Below are 20,663 nucleotides of genomic sequence, written 5' to 3'. Positions count from 1 at the left end.
AATTGTGTCTATATTTCTGTCCCTTATGTGTTTTAAAAGCTTGTTGTGTGCTCTGCACCTGTGAGCACTGCTATATTAGTGCTCTATATTTTTTCTAGCTTTCCCATTTTCTTCCTAGTAGATTCAGTCTCTTTTCCTCCCAGGCCCTGGTGTTTAAAGTCCTTTGGCTTCTTTGTTTGAGAGACATGGGACATATGGTTTCCCCCTACTTCTCTGCCATGTTGGCCCTTCCCTCTAAACTTTTTTTTAAAGTTTTTTTTAATTTATTTTGAGAGAGAGAGAGCACACAGGGGAGGGTTAGAGAAAGAGAATCCCAAGAAGACTCCACAGATTGTCAGTGTGGAGCCCAAAGTGGGGCTCAAACTCACAAACCGTGATGTCATGACCTGAGCTGAAATCAGAAGTCAGACACTAAAGTTAGTCACTGTCTTAGCATGAGCTACTAAAATACCACAGACTGGGTGGCATAACCAATAGAAATTTATGTCTCACAAGTTCTGGCAGCTGTGTGATCAGGGTGCCAGCACTGATGAGTTCTGGTAAGAACCCTCTTCCTGTCTTGTTGATGGCTGTCTTCTCACTATGTTCTCACATGGAGGAGAGAGAACAAGTTTTAGTCTCTTACTCTTCTTATAAGGTCATAGGGGCCCTCAATCCTCATGACCTCACCTAAACCTGATTACCTTCCAAAGGCCCTACCGCCTATTACTATCACATTGAAGTTTAGGGCTTCAATGTATGAATTTTGGAGGGACACAAACATTCAGTCCATAACAGCCACACAGTTAGAAAATGAAAATAAATTTTGAAGTTAGCTTATACAGGTTTCCCTACTATCTCTAAGTAGAGTGTTCCTTTGAAACCTTTTGTAAGCTGAAATGGTGTAAAGCAAAGAAGCATTTACCATTAACTTATTATATGGAAAATTTTGTGAGCATTCCCAGACCCAAAAATAAACTCTCTTAGGCTTTTTTAGACACGTCACTTCAGGACACATTTTGCTAATGGATGTACAAAATAAATGGAGATAAAGCACAGATGCTCACAGACACAGGTCAAGGCCATGGTGGCTTGATGCTGAGATGCTGAGTGTAGTTCCCTGAGAAGGAGCTTGGTAGGCTGCTCTCCCTGCCTGGGGTATTCATTGCAAAACACATGCTGAACACAATTTTTGTTTTTCCTTTTTCATAAAAGCAAAAATCCAATTCATATTTCTTTTAGCAAAAACAGGTACTAATGTAGGTCTTTTGTCAAAGTGAAGTGGTGGAAAGAGAATTTTCAAAAAGCAGGGGATACTTGTATTAATATCAGAAATCAAATGCCTAGGAATAAAGATATGGAAGCTTCTAGACAAAAAACTAGAAAGTATTAGTAAGAGGCATTTAAAAAAATAATTAAATAAGTGGAGAGATGAATGACTCAATTTCATAAAGACTCAATTCAAATTGACCTGTAAATTCAACGTAACTCAGACCAAAATGACCATAGGCTATTTTTGGTGGTAGTGGTGGTGGTGGTGGCAAAAATTTACAAGTTAATTATGCTTGTGGAAATGTAGCCAGAGACTATTAAAAAACAACTTAGATGCATAGAAGGGCTTACTCTACAGGATATCAACTTATTACAAGACTACAAAAGTAAAAGAGCAAGGTATCAATGCAAGGATAAGTAGACAGATGGAGCAAAATACAAAGCCCAGATCCAGGCATATATGAACACTTGATTTATGTTTAAAATGAAGTCACAGAGCTGTGTGGAAAAGAAAATCTTTCCAATAAAAGACTCTGGGCAAAGTGGATATCCATTTAGAAAACCAATGAAACTATACCCTACCTCACACCTTCTGCAAAAGTCAATTCCAGGTGGGTTATACTTCAAAATGGGAAGTATAAAACAATAAAGCATTTAGAGGATAATATAGGAGACTATCTTCATGATCCTGCTACAGAGAGAGACTTTTTAAATAGGACACAAAAAGCATTATCATAAAAACAAGATTGATAAGTTGGACTACCTTAAAGTAAATTCTGTTTATCAGAAGACACCATTGAGAGAGAGAAAAGGCAAGACACAGAATAGGGGAAGGTATTTGCCACATATGTAACCAACAAAGGACCAGCACCCAGGAGATTTTTTTTAAAGAAGAAAAAAGAAACTTTACAAATCATTAAGAAAAAGTCAACATCCCAATAGAAAATACAAAAAGATTGAAACAGGCACTTTGGACAGGTATTAAAATGGCCAATAATCTTTAGCCATCAGGAAAGTGTAAACTTAAAACACAATGAACTATCACTATACACCCACAATAGTCAAAAGTTTGCAAGAATGATATCAAGTGTTTGCAAGAATGTGGAGCAACAGAAACACAAAAGAACACATACATGTGTGCACATTCACGTAAAGTTCAAAAACAGGCAAAAGTAAATTATAGTGTTTACAGATACAGTTATTCAGAGGATGAAATTATAAGGGAAAGCAGGGAAGCAATCACCATAAAATCAGTCCAGTGGTTTACCTTATGGGGAAGGCAGGAAAGGGGTGGTTATTGGGAACGGAAATGGGGGGTGGCTTGTGGGAGGGTGGAGGCAATGTTCTAGTCCTTGCCATTGCTGGTGGCAAGCCATGTTTGTTTTGTATTAATTCTATAAGCTGTGTGTGTATATATATGTGTGTGTGTGTGTATGTATGTATAGCACATTTATATATACCTTTTGCATTTTTCTGTATATGTTATATTTCACCCTAAGAAGGACTAAAAATAAATCAAATAAAAAATTTTAAAGATAAAAGGAAGGAAGAGATTGACTTTAACGTACAGTCTAATTGCTGGCTGGATATCCAATTATTCCATAATAGACTTAAACAAAAAAGAATAATTGTTGCATGTAATCCTTACAGACACTCTGCTCCTACATCAGAGAGTCTATTCTCCTCCTCTTGGCCATCTCCCTGAATTTAAGAGGCCACACTGGCCAACAAGATCATGATTTCAGGAACTAAGTAATGGAGATCACCAGAGAGAAGACATGTTATTATTAATGATTCTTAACAATACCACTCATGGAACACTTATTATGGACAAGTTATACCAAGCACTTTACAGGGTTTATTTTAGTTAAACCCCACAGCAACCGTGGACATTGTCCTGATTTTCAGATGTGGAAATGGAGGCTTATGGCCACTATGGATCTTGCCCAAGGACTCTTAGGTTATACACAGAGAGCCAGGGCTCAAGTGCAGGCAGTCTGACTCTGGAACCCACACTTACTTTCACAGTAAAATTGGTGGGTCTCTGTTTAGAAACATCCTTCCCTCCCCCACTTACACCCTAGCTAACTAACAATAAAAATTATACAATGAAGCTGAGGCTTAAGACACCACTTACTCTTGCTTCTTCACTAACTTCAAGAAAGGAGCCAGAATTTGACGATTTCTGTGCTAGGGGTCATTTTATCCACTTGTCACAACTCTGCTAAAGAGTACTGTCACGTCTCTCTATGCAGCCATAGTTACAGACTGAGTATTTTCCTAAAAGCCAAAATTGCATTTGGTGAGCAGGAGTGAATCAAAGCTAATCAACCTTGGACCATAATGTATTAGATGTTCCATTCCTGGGATCAATGAGGATTCCCAATGGCTCCATTCAAGACCTTTCAGTTAAGGTTTCCTCTCAAGATAGGGTTTTCACCAAGAGTCTGAAATTAACTCTTGGATTTCAAAACACTGAAAAGCTTGTTGAGAGATTCAAGCAGAAAATAGGATGGGGTGCAGCAGACATTGGAATTTGGAACTGCCAATCTCATCCACTGGCCACAGTCTGGGCATGTTACCCCACTCAGCTTAGTAGAGTTGTTCTCTACCCTTTGGTGTCTCTACATAGAGAAGCCCTTGAAGGGGTGATGCATATTTGAGATTACTGGCAGTCATCCTGATTACCATTTGGAGAACTGTAATGCAGGAGAAGCCCCTACCCTTCACAGTTAAAAGGTCAGTAATTATGTCACTTTTCCCCAGAAGCTTATTGGAACTGGGGTTTCCTTACTTGCCATCAAGAGCCCTGGCTCAATAGGAGCACAGACTGCTTCCTAGAGGACCCTCTTAACCTTGAGGTTCTACGACTCAATCACCAACTGTTTATTGAGATCCCATTTTGAGCCAAACACTGAGGCATAGAAGGTGAAGTATATCCCTACCCTTGAGGAAATGATGGTGACTCCAAAGCAGTAAGACTGATTCAAGAACATGCAAGCATGTAACTGAGTTCTGTGCAAGTCAGCAGTACAATGTCAACAGTACCTGTGACCAAATTGATTTCTCTACCTTATCCCACCATAAAGTAGTTGACTCTGTGTCACTTGTGCCTAACCCCCATGCCCACACACAATTACATGCCCTCAAAAGAGCCACCCCATGGTCTAGGATTAGCCAATCAATTTTAATGCGTATTTAAGAGATTTTTCAAAGTGTGTGAGTCAGTGCGTAAAATGATAGATCATGTAATAATTAAAGCATTAAAAGAACCCAATTGAGGATTCTCTTTCTGCCAGAAGATATCTTTAGGTCAAGAAGGTCTATAAAAACTGGCAGATCATTTCCATTCCTTTAAGACAGGTAAAAATGGCTTTGAATGTAATTAGATGTTCTTAGCAATTTTCCCTCTGCTAAAGCTCTACATCTTGTTCCAATGAGGCCCACAAAAAGTTTAGAACTGCTGGCACTTTAAGCTGCAAACTGACAGTGTGGTATTGCTTTGAAGAAGTGAAAGCCCATGATATTGCTTGAATCATTTTTTAATTAGAAATGATTAGCTAGAGTTAGAGCTATAGAAAGAGGCAGCTTTCTCACAGACAGAAGCCAATCTTGGCACTGTTGAGCTCTAGGCTGCTCTTAGATTGCTACCCCACTCTCTTATCCAATCTCTCTGGTGGCTCCACAGATTCCAGAGTTATCAACTTGGAACAAGGAATATGCCCACCATAGCAAAATCAGCATTTATCTCTGACACTCCTATCAAAGTCCTGCTTTATTACTCTCTTCTCAAGGATCTGTTATCTCTCCAGGCAATTTTTTCTTTTAAGGTGGAAGATCTTGTGTGTGGTTAATTTTAATTTCTTTAATCCTTTAAAAGAATGAGACTTGATGGAAATGCAATGTAGTTCAAAAATTTTAAAGGAAAGTATTTTCAGTCAAACCTAACACCTTCCCCTCATTCTGGGTAAGCTTTTGTGATATTGCAGTTAAAAATATAACTTCTGTTGACTATGACTCTTAAAATACCTATCAACACCCGCAAACTCACCCAAGAATGAATATATTGAAATAGGAAATGAGTTGAGATTACAATCCTTTAATCCTTTGATTTCTGTTCAGGTCATGATCTCAGTTCCTGAGTTCTAGCCCCATGTTGGGATCTACGCAGATAGCACAGAGCCTGCTTGGGATTCTCTCTCTCTCTCTCTCTCTCTCTCTCTCCCTGCACCTCCCCTGCTCATGTGCTTGCACTCTCTCTCTCTCTCTCAATAAACTTAAAAAAAATTAATACTATGTTATATTTAACCCAGTATATCCAAATATTATCATTGTAATATTTTCAAAATATAAAAAAATGATTGAGCTATTTTACATTCCTTTTTTAGAGTAAGTCTTTGAAACCTAGGAGATATTTTGTATTTTCTGCACATCTCAAGTCACATTTTTTGATGCCCATTAGCCATATGTGGCTAGTGGCTACCATATTGGCCCCTGCAGTTGTGAAGAGGTTGAGCTCTGGAAGTAAGCACATCTGGTCCCAATCTTGTACTTACTATGTGACACTTTCCCAGCTGAAAAACTAGGGTTATGATACCTACCTCATGGGGCTGAGGTGAAGACTAAATTTGGTTTCTATACATAAGACCGGACACCCCTTATCACAATAGCTGGCTGATAGGTGCTCAGGACAGATGGCTTTCCCTTTCCACCCTGGGGAGGGGGGAGGGGGAGAAGCTGCTGAGCACAGCCCTCAGGGCCTCTTTCCTCACTCCAATTGAACTTGTTGTGCAGGTGCCTCTGTTTCCACTGTCTGCCATGATAGGGGAGGCCTCTGGTAGGATGGAGTGGGGAAGAAGGCAGGCTCCTGGCTTGAATCTTGTTCCCTAGACCACCTGACTGGGCTTTGGAGATTGGGTGAGTGTTCTTATCCTCTTGCCAGGCACATTTATATGCCCGGCAAGGAATCCCTTTGCTGAAGAAAAAAAAATTCTCAAGTCCTAAAAGTGAGCAATTAGCTATCTCTTCTATCAGTGGGACAGTCAGCTTTCATGTTCCTACTGAAAAAAACAGAGACTCTGTGCATCTTTGGGCTAGAAGGGAGTCAAATCTACTGTTTTACAAAGGAAGGAACAGTGTTTCCAGAGAGCAGATATAACTTGTCTAGGCACACAGAGTGACAATACAAGCTTAAAACTGGACCCTTATTATTTGAAGCCTCTGTCTGTATACACATAGATGTTTATTTTTGAGAGAGAAAGAGAGTACAAGCTGGGAAGGGACAGAGAGAGAGAGGGAGACACAGAATCTGAAGCAGACTCCAGGTTCCCAGTTGTCAGCTCCAAGCCCAATGCGGGGCTCAAATCCACAAACCGCAAGATCATGACCTGAGCCAAAGCTGGATGCTTAACCCACTGAGCCACCCAGGTGCCCCTGTATCTGAATACAGTAGAGATAGATCCGTAGAGATTTCCCTGTATGAACTGCTGACATCTTTGCATGGAAATGTTCTCTGTGTTTTCTTGCTAGTTTTCAACTTTTCAGTTTTTGGTCCCACGTGGAACTTGAATATAATTCAAGTTAGTCTCCTTGCAGTTGTGGATAGGTGAAGCACACTATAACTTATTTAACCATCACTTTCTTTCTCAAAATACAGCATTAAAGATTTCTTTCCTTTTTTTTTTTTTAAATTTTTTTCAACGTTTTTTTATTTATTTTTGGGACAGAGAGAGACAGAGCATGAACGGGGGAGGGGCAGAGAGAGAGGGAGACACAGAATCAGAAACAGGCTCCCGGCTCTGAGCCATCAGCCCAGAGCCTGACGCGGGGCTCGAACTCCCGGACCGCGAGATCGTGACCTGGCTGAAGTCGGATGCTTAACCGACTGCGCCACCCAGGCACCCCTCCTTTTTTTTTTTTAATGAAAGGCCCCATTCCACGTAATAGATGTTTATCCATTAGCCTAAGGAGTTTGGGAGGATTGTAATCTAAACTCAAACACAATGCACAAGTAACAGAGTTATATCAACATCAGTACCTTTTAAAGAGCAGAGAACAAAAAAAATATAATAACCCCATTAGGTTGCTAAATGTGCTGAACCCTGACAAATTCTCTATGTGATGATCCTGGAGTATTTGTCTATAATCCCTCAGCAAATACACCTTTTATTCAACCACAGAGTTGTACACACTCCAGACACAAGTGCCATTAATTAAATAACACACTCAGCAAACTCTCAGAGCCATTAATTATCAAAGGTAGCCTGCTCCATACTTGGCTCTAAAATTCTATTATAACAGGAGAGCAGGAATAGAGCGAAGGAATATGCTGTAGGAAGGTCACCCTCCAAAGCATGATAAGAAGAAGCTGTCAGACAAAGTAAATGACAAAGCATGTGTACCTTTTAGCTTTCCTTTTGCCCCTGTGGAGAGTTTGAAAGAAGGGAAAGTATTTCACATTGTAGGGACTTTCTTCCTCAAAATTAGTTTCTCTCATGAAAGACGCAAGTAAATATAAAGTAATCCTTTTTCATTTCAACTGAGTCTCTGGGAAAAGTAATATCAGCTGAAGATTTAGAGACAAATAAAACCTGTTCTTCATAAGCTCCCTCAGAATGAGAAAGCCTTTTAAGGAGACTCTTCTCGGTACAGATGCAGGGGAGGGGATGGAAAAGGGACAAACGTACAAGACAGAGGCCTCACTGGTTTCAAGTGGGACAACAGGAAAATGCTCAACGACTACCATGAATTTTCCAGCAGCGGGTTTACTGTGTTCTGCCCCCTCACTCCGACCATCAAGCCTCAAAGCCTTCCCAGCTCCACTTGCCAGGAGGCAGTGGGATAAAGGAAGTGCTGAGCCCTGCGGGGTCTCCGTAAATCACTCACAGCTACAAGCTTGGCCAGTGTCTTTCTTGTGTGTTTGTGGTTCTTAGTGTTTGATTTATCCCTTCAAAGAGAAAAGTGACAATGCCGAGTCTATGGCCACTCTATAAAGGACAGCCAGTGAACCGCATCTCCCCTCCTGTGTGGGGCTGGCCACACGCTGCCTGGAGCTGCTCTCTGTACCCTCAAGGACTTATGAACACAGGCCTGGGGGATGGCCCCCATTTAAGGGGAAGTCAAGTCACACCTTCTCATTGCAGAAAGTTGTTATTAATCAGCCTATGTGGCACACCACAGAGGGATGGTTTTGAGTTGGGAAACTTGGTGTGAGGTCACCCTGCTCAGGAGTCTATCCTCTCACACCGCTGGGTTTCTGGCCACTGTGCTTGGGGGTAACCCCTTCTATCTTGAGATGGAGGAATAACTGCATTGCCTGAGAGTTAACTAATCAAAGTGGCTTTCTGTTCTTGCCATTCCCTGCCTCCCCCCACCCAGCTTCACCTTTACCCACTTACTCTAAGAGATTGCCACCAGCAGCTTTTGTCGTCCAATTTCTGAGACCAGTTTATTAAAAAAAAGCTGAAAAGCAGAGGTCACAGGTGCCTGCTCGTAGAAAATTGCTCCTCTTGTTTTTGGTGTGAGCGGAATGACTTTCTATGCCTATGTCTCTAGTCTGCTAGGAACTAAGAAGTACTTTTAAAAGAAGAAACTTGTTACAGAGGAATTTTATGTTGGTGTCTCAAGGCTTTGTTTTGCTGGTGTGTGTGATTACTTTGCCTTAAAACCACTTCTGTGGCATCCCTGGTATGGATGCAAAACAGGTCATTTTATTTAACTTCATGGGCAAAAACGACTACATTTGAAGGACAACACTTGCCCAGTATGTGTGGCCCTGCTAAGAGTGCAGCAGGCAACTTGAGGAGAAGTTGGATGTTCGCATCTGAAATCTACTGAAACTTGTCTCCAGCATCTGATTTGCCTGGAGGCATTTGGAGCGTTTTACAGGAGCACACTTTGGAACTGAATCAGAAAGGACATAGGGTTGGAGCTCTTTGCTTTCACAGTCCATGAGTTTTCCCCAGAGGTTCAAGCCACACTTCAGACCCATTAGATCAGAATCATGGGGGCAGGGTGGGGGGGAGGGATAAGATAGAGGCATGTCTATTTTTAGACTTTCCCAGGTGATTCCAGTGAACAGCTAAGTTGAGAAACATGATCTTCAAGAAACAGAAGGAAGGTGTGTGGAGTTTTTGTGGCTCCATATGTTCCTTTGCATTGTGTCAGATTAACTGTGGCCAGCTCCCTTCCAGGTACACCTACAGAAGAGAGAGACTTTGATCTGTTTTCTTAGCTTCAAAGCAGAAATTCCTCCTCTGGGCCCATCAGAGTGTAGGCAGGATAGAGTAAGAGGTAGAAGCCTCCTTCACTGACACACTGGTCAAAAGATGTTTCCTTGAATGCACTCAGAGGTTGGCTGGATCTGTTGAATTTTGTGCAGAAAAACCTTATGGAGCCTGATGACACCTGTGTGTTCAAAGAGAAGTCAGTATGGTTCCGTTCATAACCCAGGGGAATCCCTTTGGTACCTCTGCTTCTCACTATATCATGACAACAAAATGCAAATTAACTTACAAGGCTTCCCCGAATTGTCCAGGGAAAGATGGAAGAGAATATTACAGCACACACCATGTGGTCAACCTTACTCAAAACTTAATCTTTCTCCATCAGGCAGCTTTAACTCCCTTCCAAATTTGAAGCTCCTCTTTCTAAAAACCTCTTCGACTGTCCAGAGTCACAATGCCTCCCTTCTACCTTTATTCCCTACCCTGCAAAATAAACCTCTGATAGGAACTTTATAATACTCTCTATTATCTCTCAAGCATGGCCTTGCGAGGAATGGGGACATTCTCAGTTCATCTGTCACTAGATTAGAGATGTAGAAATATTTGAAAAGCACACATTCATGGCAACCAGTCAAACTTCACACATTCTGGGCTCATGCTCTCTGATCTTGGAACTCCAGAAGCCCACATTTTCTGGACTGGTTGCCTGGCACCCAATTATCTATTGCATTGCTGCATCCTGTGCAATGTGTTTCCCCACATGGGCGGGAAGTGCCTTGAGGTTACCATTATTCACCTCCTTGCACTTCTTCAGGGTCTTACTCACACTTCGATAAATACATATGTTGATATACCCAAGCAGCATTGAAAAATACCACTGTCTAAAGGTAATATTGAAGGGTACTAGGCACACGAAAGGCACATACTATATGACATCCCACCAGAATATGGGAAGATGAGTACCTTGTCCAAATACACCCTCTCCAACAATGAGACTGAATCTCTTTCTGCGTAGCTAAGCACCTGACATTCACTTGCTTTCCAACGCAATCCAGAGAATAAAAAATGATAATGACTATAATAGAGGCTATTGTTAGTGTTTACAGTGCCCTAGGCTCTGCTTGAAGGGCTTTGCGTGTATTAACTGACTCAGTCCTCTTTCTACCCAGGCCAGGCATGTTTTGGTCTGCCTACAGACACACAGCCAGCCAGTCATGAGGCTGGACTTCAGACCCAAGCCTCCTCAAAGCCCAACATGTTCACTCATTGTGCTCAGGCAGGAGAAGCAAACTCTGCCTCCCACAAGCTTCCAGGCTAGTTGAAGAAAAGGAACTGCTGAACACAGAGCTTTCAGAAGCTAGGCACATGGTTTGGATGCCAGAGCTGTGTGAGGGATGTGTTACAGAAGCATTGTAAGTAGAAAGCCTGCTCAGGTACAGATAGAGGCTTCTGCGGAGATTCGAAAATTACAGGGTTGGTATCTGAGAGGGCGGTTGCAGCAAATAACATGGGGCCACAACGTTCAAGACCAAAAATAAAGCCGAGGGAAACTTCTCCTAGGACATAAATCTGTCCTAGACAGGTGAGGCGGAGAAAAGAAAGGGCACATCCATTTTCAGGCCTGCACAGGTGCCTCTGACTCAAAGTCAATAATTGTTCAAGGACAAGGGCAATGATGAATGATCGGGAGATGACCTGTATGTCCAGACAAGATGGGTGGTGCTGGGCACAATAGAGAATGATCCCAATATCATAGAGATCAGACAGGCCCCCATCTTTAGAGTTGGGGGACTGTAAACTGAATGGTACATACACCCCACTTTCCACCCCTCACACACATCAGTAAATGTGGGTGGCAGTGGATCCTGAGCTCAAATGTGAAGGCTGAAGCAGAAGTGGTTAGGCTTCTATGTTCTGGGTCCTGGAAGGAATGAGGTGTAATTCCAAAGGGATGCCCTGTTTGCCCTTTGCTCTCTGACCTTGTTATGTACTTATAGGCAAAGTATAATGTTAGACTCACTAAAAACTCTCTTCATGTGCCAGGTAGGGCTGAACAAGCCCATATTGGGGATACCCTTAAACTCACTACACACTGGACCTAGCAGAAAGCTGAGTCTTTGCAGCTCAGCCACCCAGGTCTGTGTCTGCAATGTTGCACACAAAGCCATCCAATTAGCAGACCAATAGCAAACAGTAAGTGAAAAGCGATGTCAATCTACACCGAAGTCTATTGAAAACATCAAAGGGAAGTCCATCTGTGCTTCTCGACAAAGTTCCTCGAAACTCCTTCCTATATCACATACACGGTAGCTGCCCCAAACATATCCCAGGACCCTTTATTTCAGTCTTCCCCCAATATTATGGAATCTAGCCCGTGAAATCCTCATCTTTCCTCTGCCCTTTTCTCTTTCCTATAACTGTGTGCCTTTTCCGGTGTCCTCCAAGCTAGTAGTCTTACCTTGCCCAGTTCCTGACCACCCTCATTCAGTGATACCAATAATTAAGGCCCAGAAGCCAAAGCTTCAACAGGTTCTCCTTTGGGGTGGAGGGAGAATGCCAGAGCTATGAAACATATTTCTATGATACAGGGATTCTCTTCTTTCTAAGATTAACCCCGTTTCCTATTTTATGAGTAGAAATGATTTGTTTTAGTTCTACCCAAATCCTTAACGTAACTTAGCCTTGAAGCAAAACTAATTCTGCTTGCTACACACTAGCTCAATAATTCCCCAAATCTCAGACTCTTATGGAGAGCTCATTAAAAAGCACAGATTCTTGGGCCTCTCGCTAGACCTGCTGAGTCAGAATGTGGTGGACAGACTCGAGAAATCTGTGTTTTTAACAAGTGCACCAGGTAATTCTGAAACATTTATGTTTGAAAATCTATTCTTACCTAATTAATAAAGTCTGAATTGGCTTCATTTGTATATAAGTCTTGTGTCTGTAAAATAGACTCTTTTTTTTTTTTTTATGTTTTGGGACAGAGAGAGACAGAACATGAATGGGGGAGGGGCAGAGAGAGAGGGAGACACAGAATCGGAAACAGGCTCCAGGCTCCGAGCCATCAGCCCAGAGCCTGACGCGGGGCTCGAACTCCCGGACCGCGAGATCGTGACCTGGCTGAAGTCGGATGCTTAACCGACTGCGCCACCCAGGCACCCCTGTAAAATAGATTCTTAAGAGACCATGTAGCTGACCTCTGGGACATGAGTGTGGGCTGTGAACAGAAAATGTGGGGATCCAGGGAATATAGGCATCAGCAAGTTTGGGATCCAACTATTTCACACATTCTGCCCACATCTCTATGGTTTCTTGTAAATTGTTAGTGGCAATCTAACAGATTAGCAGTAAGCAAACTTACATTTTTTTTATTGCCATAACTCAAAAAAAGCTATTGGTTCTAACTAAATGTCTGTTTTTATGTTCTGTCATCTCCAGGCACAAAAGTAACTTGAACAAATCCCAAGGCATACAGAAATGGGCCTCGTTCTCTAGGACTCTGCGGCATTGGAAATGAAGCTAAGCAGACTTTATTACATCCTACAATTCTGCAACCTTTTGCGAAGCATTTTATTCCACTTGTGGAAGCCATCGGGGTTATGTTTCAATCACCATGACTGACAGGCTAACTTCAAAACAACAGCATCGGCAGCCCTTCCATACTTCCTGGGCTATGCACTTAGAATAGAACCTTTTCTAAATTGTCCCTTGGCCTGGATGGAAATAAAATGGTGGTTAAAATATTTATCTTGTGCGTTGGGTAACTTAAAAATTGATATTTTGGGGCCTCTGAAAGGCATAACTGAGGAAGTCGATCTTTTAGAACTACCATGCCTCCTGTAACCAAAGGTTTGTTAAAGCTGAGATAAGATTTAGAGAGTTTCCATTTTGGTAACGAACAAAACAGAACAAAAAACACATAACCTTTCCTCGGTTGTATTCTCTTCCTGCCTTGGGTGTAGAGAGGCAGAGCTGAAAGAGCTTAGGATGGCAAAATGGGCTTCAGGAAACTAATAAACATGTAATGAAGTGATCAGACATGTTGGACTGGCTATTTGAGTGCTAGGAATGTAATGAAAGGGAATGGAAGAGCTCTTGATGTTGGTTGAGGAAGAATGCCTCTTGCCCATAATAGTCAATTTTTTTAAGCAAAGATGACAGAAGGGCGTTCTTTCCTTCCAATGGTAGATTAATAAAAGGGGAGATTTGGGTTTATAAAGAAAAATAAAACACAGCAATGGCACTGCTATAAAGAACCACAGAAAGCCTCCTTGAGAATCTCTTGGCTTATGGACTACTCCCTGACCCCAACACCATCATCGATATATGGCATATTAGTTTTCTATGAGTCCTGCAACAAATTACCACAAACTGGGTGACCTAAAACAATAGAAATGTGTCCCCTTACAGTTGTAGAGGTCCAAAGTCCCAAATACAGCGAGGCCTGCTCCCTCCAGACTCTCTGGGGGGAATCTCTCCTAGCTGCTGGTGACTGCTGGCAAAACTTCGGAGTTCCTTGACATCATCCCAACCTCTGCCTCAGTCTTCACCTTCCTTCTCTTCTCTGTCTCCTTTGTGTATCTCTTGTAAAGACTCTTGTCACTGGATTAAGGGCCCACTCAAATAATCCAGAATTATATTCTCGTGGTCTTAATACCCTTCATTTAATTATATCTGCAAAGGCACTTCTTTCAAAATAGGAAAGCATTTATAGATTCCAGGGATTTGACAAGGCCCTATCTTGTGAGGGGAGGGCACCATCCAACCCATTCCTTAGGACATTTGGTCTTTGACTGTTTCTTATCTAGTATAAGCCAACAGACTGAGTATGACAACACATCTTCTTTCAAACCTTCTTACATGTCTTTGCCAAAGCCCTATTTATTGACAATCATTTGGCACTGTCTTTGTGAGATAAAGCCACTCATTCACAAGTGTAGTCTGAGATGCTTCTTTCTTAGCTGAAAGGAAAAAAGCACTGCAATCTGAATAGGATGTGTTCAGAAGATAAAATACCAGTGAGGGAAGATGGCAAGTACTGGTGATTTCCCTGAGCTCAAGGGTTGATGATTTGTGGTCCAAAGAAGAGCCCTAAAAATGCCAATTCTTCTTATCCCCAGAAGGTCAGACACCAACTCCATCTCAATTTTAATAGCAAATGTCACCAGAAGGCCTGGCCCCTGCTTTGGGGCTAATTCCACATTTTACTCATCAGCTTTCAATCAAAGAAGTGAATAAACACGTAGTCACTGATGAAAGAGTTGAGTCATACTATAAGCCTACTAGCAGTTTTGTTTTCCATTTTGTCTATCCAGTTAAAACCCTAGAGGAGCCTCATCTCTGCCCTTCCTCCCATGAATTTCCTCAATTCAGCATCTTCCTATAACTCTCCCATGGTTTGGAGGCTGTGGAGGCTGAGGGTGTAGAAGGCCAGCCCTAAAGCTCTATTTCCTTGCCAGTCCCATGAACCCATGCCCGATTGGAAGGCATGATAACCCACTAAGAACTGTCTCCAGGGTTCCTGGATGGCTCAGTCAGTTAAGCATCTGACTTCAGCTCAGGTCATGATCACAAAGTCTGTGAGTTCAAGCCCCATGTCAGGCTCTATGCTGACAGTTTGGAGCTTGGAGCCTCCTTCAGATTCTGTGTCTCCCTTGCTCTCTGCCCATCCCCTGCTCATGCTCTATCTCTGTCTCTCAAAAATAATCATTAAAAAAATTAAAAAAGAACGGTCTCCAGTGCCTTTTAAGAGATGTTTCAAGAACTAACAAAGCCTACTGATACAAATATGGGAAAAACCAACTATTACCCCATCTGCTAAAGTGGGTCTGGTCTGTATGCAGAGAACTCAAAAGGCAAGAACCATGTCCCTGGAAGTAGCCTTCTTTTTCTCTCTAATTTCTTCTTGTGCACAAAAACCCACTAGGTTGTTTCTTTTTTGCTCAAGAGCTGGTAAAATGCTAATTTTATGGTTAATGATGGATAACTACGTGTACATTGGAGTCGATTTCCATTATGCTTCTCAGACAAAAGCACAAAGACACACTCTGTAATGACACCATTCTGGAGAAAAATGTCCCCTATGTATCTTTGTGTGCTCACTTTTCAAACTCTAGGCCCACTCCTTATCTTTACTGTTCCATCTACAATCAAATTCCAAATTGCAGAAGATACTGTTTTTGGTAAGGAGCTTGAAAGGAACTTTCCCCATGATTGTCTCCATCACAGCTGACCCAAAGTTGTAGAGTAATACTTCTTAAACCACATCAATTCTTTGTTTGTGTGTTTGTTTGTTTTGAGAGAGAGAGAGAGAGTGAGCAAGCAGGGGAAAGAGGCAGAAAGAGAGAGAGAATCCCAAGCAGGCTCCATGCTGACATGGGGCTCAATCCCATGACCCTGGGATCACTACCTGAGCTGAAATCAGGAGCCACCCAGGTGGTTCACAATCCCATCAATTCTTTCAGATAGTGAGAAGGAGCTGTGTGTCTCATAAAACAGAAACCTCTTCCATCCATCCCTCTCTGTATCCAAGCTTGAAACTTAGTACCTACTTCTTCCAGTGGTCTACAGCTATTGGGTATAACTGCCCAAGAGACTGGTGAAAGAAACAAACAAACTTTTCTTGTATATTTATTGTAGATACATTTGCAAATGTTATTTTATTTAATCCATACGAGATCCCTGTACAATATATATGGAAATTTGTTTCAGAAAGGTTAGGTAACCTGATCAAGGTCACAAAGTTGGTAATAGGTCGATTTGGGAACTCAAGTCTTATTTCCAAAGCCTAGGTTTTTTGGAGATTCATCAATAGTGAAGAGCTCTCAGCACATTTAATAAGTACCATTCCCAGTTTCTCTCCTGAACTATCAAGTTGGTACATTGGTCCTTTGTACTGATGTTCAAAGCAAAGGGATAGTTAAGGAAAGGCAGGGAATATTTAAACATTCTCAAGGTTAGAGCATCCCTTTAATCATGTAAATGAAAGCAACTAATGACATTTCTATAACTTAATAATATACAGGAAGAGCATTACTAAAAATGCTTACTCTGACTGTGAGGCAAATATGTTAACCAAAAGGTCAATGATTACCTATCCTAGAAAGAGAACAATGTAAAAATAATTAACATATAATTACTTACAGGGATTGAAACCTCATCAGTCCTACTTGCAATAACCACCACCACCAACTCTTAAACATGGTCACACGCTTGCAGTTCATTTCATTTCTGAAAACATCTGACCAATTATACTATGCATCAAATTGAAGGCTATGGGTCCAGCAGCCAAAAGTGAGATGGCTCCTAAGGTGTCACTGGGAAGGGGAGTAACCATGGATTGCAAAGGGAAGAGGAATGGGAAGAGCAGGACTATTTTCAGCAAGAATATGGGCCCAGTTCTAGATGCCTGGAAGATGGTTTTCTGAATCCTATCATCTTCCTCCTTTACCTCCTCTCCTCCTCCTCCTCCTGAATACTACTTGCAGAATATCTTTATACCCAGCATTATGTCAGGCATTTTCAAAGCACTATTTTATTTAAGCATCACAATAATCAACCATCTTCCTTCTTTCTTCTCTCTTTTTCTTTTAAACAAATATTTATCCAATCACCACTGTGTGCCAAGTATTATATGTATTAGGTGCCCACACTGCAATGCTGAACAAAAACATCTGACTGTAACTACTATTCTCCTTCTATAGATGAGAAACTTGCAATACAGAGTGAGTGAGTTGCTTAAAGTCACACCCTAGTAAGAACACATGTTCCCATACTAAATCCTGGAGCTCTTTCCTCTAAAGCCAAGTTTTTCTCAGAAGACAGGACAAGAAGGCACAGTTGATACCCTATGGGTAATTCCTCATCTTCCCTACAAACCAGCCCTAATAAACACACTTTTTCCAGATCAACATTATCTGGGGAAAACTAATCTAGGCCACCAAGGTTCAATCTTTGTCAAGCCAGTGAGCATTTACTAAGTACTCTCGGTGTGTTCAACCTGGGGAAGCCCTCTGAGAGCAATTGAGGTTTTCCTGTGTTCTTTATGTTACCTGAAGATGCTCCCACTGTCCTCTCCCACTTCTACAATATAGCAGCATTTTGGTCACACTCTGAGCATTCTGTCACCCTGGTCACAGTTGAACATCTCCCTATCCCATGCCATTCCTAAAGAAGAATCTGAAATCATTCTCTCAGATTCCCAATGAGCCCCCAGGCTGCTGGTCCAAGGTCACACAGTCTTCCCTCCAGATTGCTCAGCCCTCATTCCCCCACCTTTTTGATTTTTTTTCCTGCCTATCCCCTCTTTTTCTTCTTTCTGCTAAGAGGTAGACCCACAAAAATAAGTCCATAACCTTGAGAGACAGCCTAAAGCAGCAGTTTTCCATTGCTATCATTGAGAGGGCTTGTTAAAATGGACTGCAAAGTTGTACCTCCAGAGTTTCCAATTCAAGAGATCTGGAGTGAGACCTGACATGTTCCCAGGTGATGCTGACACTCATGTGTCAGGGCCCACACTTTGAAAACCACTAGCTTTGAAAGGGATTTTTTTTCTACATTTAAACACAATTTGTTCCCAGTACAGAATCCAGCTTGTTTTCCAGGCCCTGAATTTCACATATCTTAGTCTACAGGTAATGAAATGCAGGTTAAATCCAATCAGTCCACTCAAGCATCTCCAGTAGGTTTCTGGAGTTATTTAACACTGTAGAAGACGTCTTGTCTGGGCTAATTAAGTGATTAGTTTAGATCGATAGATGAACAAAGGAAAAGTGGGGCAGCTATAGCTCACTACCAACTTAATAAAGTGGTGCTAACTTCAGCCACGAGAAGCAACATGGGTTTAAAATCAGGCTTAGCAGCTGAAGACGTCTATGTTTCTATCTTAGGTGAAAAGAAGCTCACCTATGCTATATATAGGTAGAAGATGGCTATTCACAAGGACTCTTACAAATGGGGTGACTTTGTTTGGCTTGGTTAGTCAAATGACTCCACCAGAAGGTAAAGGTGCCATTTTGAATGACTGACATTCATATCTGCCTCCCACAACTGTGGATATCAAGCATCACCAGTGACTTGGTGGATGGGCTGGCATCTGCACTCAAAAACCCCATTGTGGTTGTACTCCCAGTCAAAATTAAGTAAGGTACAAAAGCCACATACCTACAGGTTCAGAAGTTTGCATTAGCTTACCTGTCTCACATTTTCAGGAGAAGACAATACAAGGGAGTCTGCACTGATTGTGCATCAGCCATGTACCTTTTGGGGCAGATCGTACTAGGCTGATTTTACCAACAAGGAAAATGAAGCTCAGAAATGATGTTACCTAAGGTGGTGGCAAGGATGGTGACAATAATAATAGCATCTGACATTTATTAGACACTTACCATGAGATAATGTTCCAGGCATTTTTTTTCTAGGTGCTCTATATTGTTATTTCAATCAATATGCACAACAACCCTATGAGTAAGTCTATCAGTATCCCATTTTACAGATACGAAAATTGCAGGACAAGGAGGTATGGCTTGCCCATGGTTACCCAGTTAGTAAGTGTCAGAGCTCAGTTGAAACCCGATGGTGTGAATCCAGAATCCGTGATGACACTTTCGTGGCTGAGATGTAAATCCCAATAGACAAAACTCTGAAGTTTCATCTCTTTGCTGTCCTCTTTCTGGGGACGGAGCCTGGTGAGCCCCTTTCACTCACACCCAAAGACTAAAGCTAAAATATCCCTGTTACCATCTCTTTATCCCTCTGGAGAGCCTGGTTTTTTGTGTTCATGCAGACTCACAGACTGATACATGGAGCCATCCGACTTCATGAGAGGGTGGCTCTGCCTTGGAAGTAAGCCCAAAAGAGGGATAGTATGTCATTGCACCGAGCGCAATTTTCCCAAACTCTAGCTCTTGGCAACCTTCCCAGGCTTCAACGTGTTTGCCATAACTATGCCTGTGTTATTGATATATTTTATTTTACCTAACTCTCATTTTTACTTACATTTGTTCAAGGAAACTTAAAATTACTGCAGCAAGTGGAAAACCAGTATCCCTTGCCATAAACAGAAGCTAACCATAAGGATGAATAAAAGCTATTAAATTCTATCTAGGTCCTGTGAGCTGCTAAAAACCCTGCCTCAAGGCCTGCTTTATTATAAAGGGACATTAGTAAGTGTTATAGAGGTGTTAAAATACACTAGCACTGGACAGAGTCCTGCTCCTTGAGGATTCAAAGAGAAGGTGGAAAGAGAACAACATTGCGCCTTATGATTTAATGTTTTCTTTTTTGGCTCTTTTGTCCCCGGCCTCCAAAAGTCCTCTCCTGCCTAGCAGTGCTATGCTTCCCACTGGTGGCAATGCAGACCCAGCTCTGTGTGGCCTGGGTGTGCCCTGGTTGTGCCCTAGAACCATGCTGAGTCTCCCCTAATGCCTTCTAATCAATAGGCACATCTTGAAAGGGGGAAAACTATCTCAGGTTCAGGTGCCTCAGGGAAACAGGCAAAAATCAAGGAGAGAAAAATGATTATGCTGTCAAAGCAGCAGAAGGAACTTCCAACAGTAATAGTGATCATTGAGTTTTTCCTTTGAACAGGAATGCCTTTGATAGGGCTTTCCTCCATTCTCCAGCTATTCTGTTGCAAGAATGAATAAGCAGAAAGAAACAAATGGTGCTTTTGTGTTTTTCCACCATTTGCTGTAGAAGAAAAGCAATGGCCCAACTTCAAGGGGGAAAATCTAGACCTCCATATCCATAACCATCTAAAGAAAAAAAAATAGAGATGAACAGGGAAAGGGAGGAAAAGAGAACTAAATCCAACAAAAAAAAATTGGTGATGCACCCCACAATCCCAATCCCAAGGATCCTGGAACATTCAGTCTTAAGTAACCTGAGAAAGTCACTCTATCCCCCTCTTCCACTTCTTCCAATCCAAGCTTCTCTTCTCCGTCTGGCAGAGCCCCTTTTTGGTAACATAAGTAGTGTAGATAGTAATAAGCCATTTTATTGCATAGCCATTTTTTAATGTTTTTATTTTATTTTTTAGAGACAGCAAGAGAGACAGAGCATGAGTGGGGGAGGGGCAGAGAGAGAGGGAGACACTGAATCCGAAGCAGGCTCCAGGCTCTGAGCTGTCAGCACACAGCCTGATGTGGGGCTTGAACCCACAAACTGTGAGATCATGACCTGAGCTGA

The 20,663-nt window shown here is 41.9% G+C and overlaps 1 protein-coding gene across 8 annotated transcripts in view; it reads left to right on the top strand.

Annotated features, from left to right (window-relative positions):
- Positions 1-13,188, top strand: part of FHIT (fragile histidine triad diadenosine triphosphatase) — a 1,426,527-nt gene extending 1,413,339 nt beyond the window's left edge. For all 8 annotated transcript variants that reach the window (XM_047850991.1, XM_047850990.1, XM_047850994.1 and 5 more), the window contains one exon: positions 12,915-13,188. The gene's annotated coding sequence lies outside the window, so the exon portion shown is untranslated. The remainder of the gene's footprint in view (positions 1-12,914) is intronic.
- The last annotated feature ends 7,475 nt before the right edge of the window (positions 13,189-20,663 follow it).

The sequence above is a fragment of the Prionailurus viverrinus genome, chromosome A2, assembly GCF_022837055.1.
Source record: "Prionailurus viverrinus isolate Anna chromosome A2, UM_Priviv_1.0, whole genome shotgun sequence".
NCBI classification, from domain to species: Eukaryota; Metazoa; Chordata; class Mammalia; order Carnivora; family Felidae; genus Prionailurus; species Prionailurus viverrinus.
This window is presented reverse-complemented; position numbering and strand designations above follow the sequence as displayed.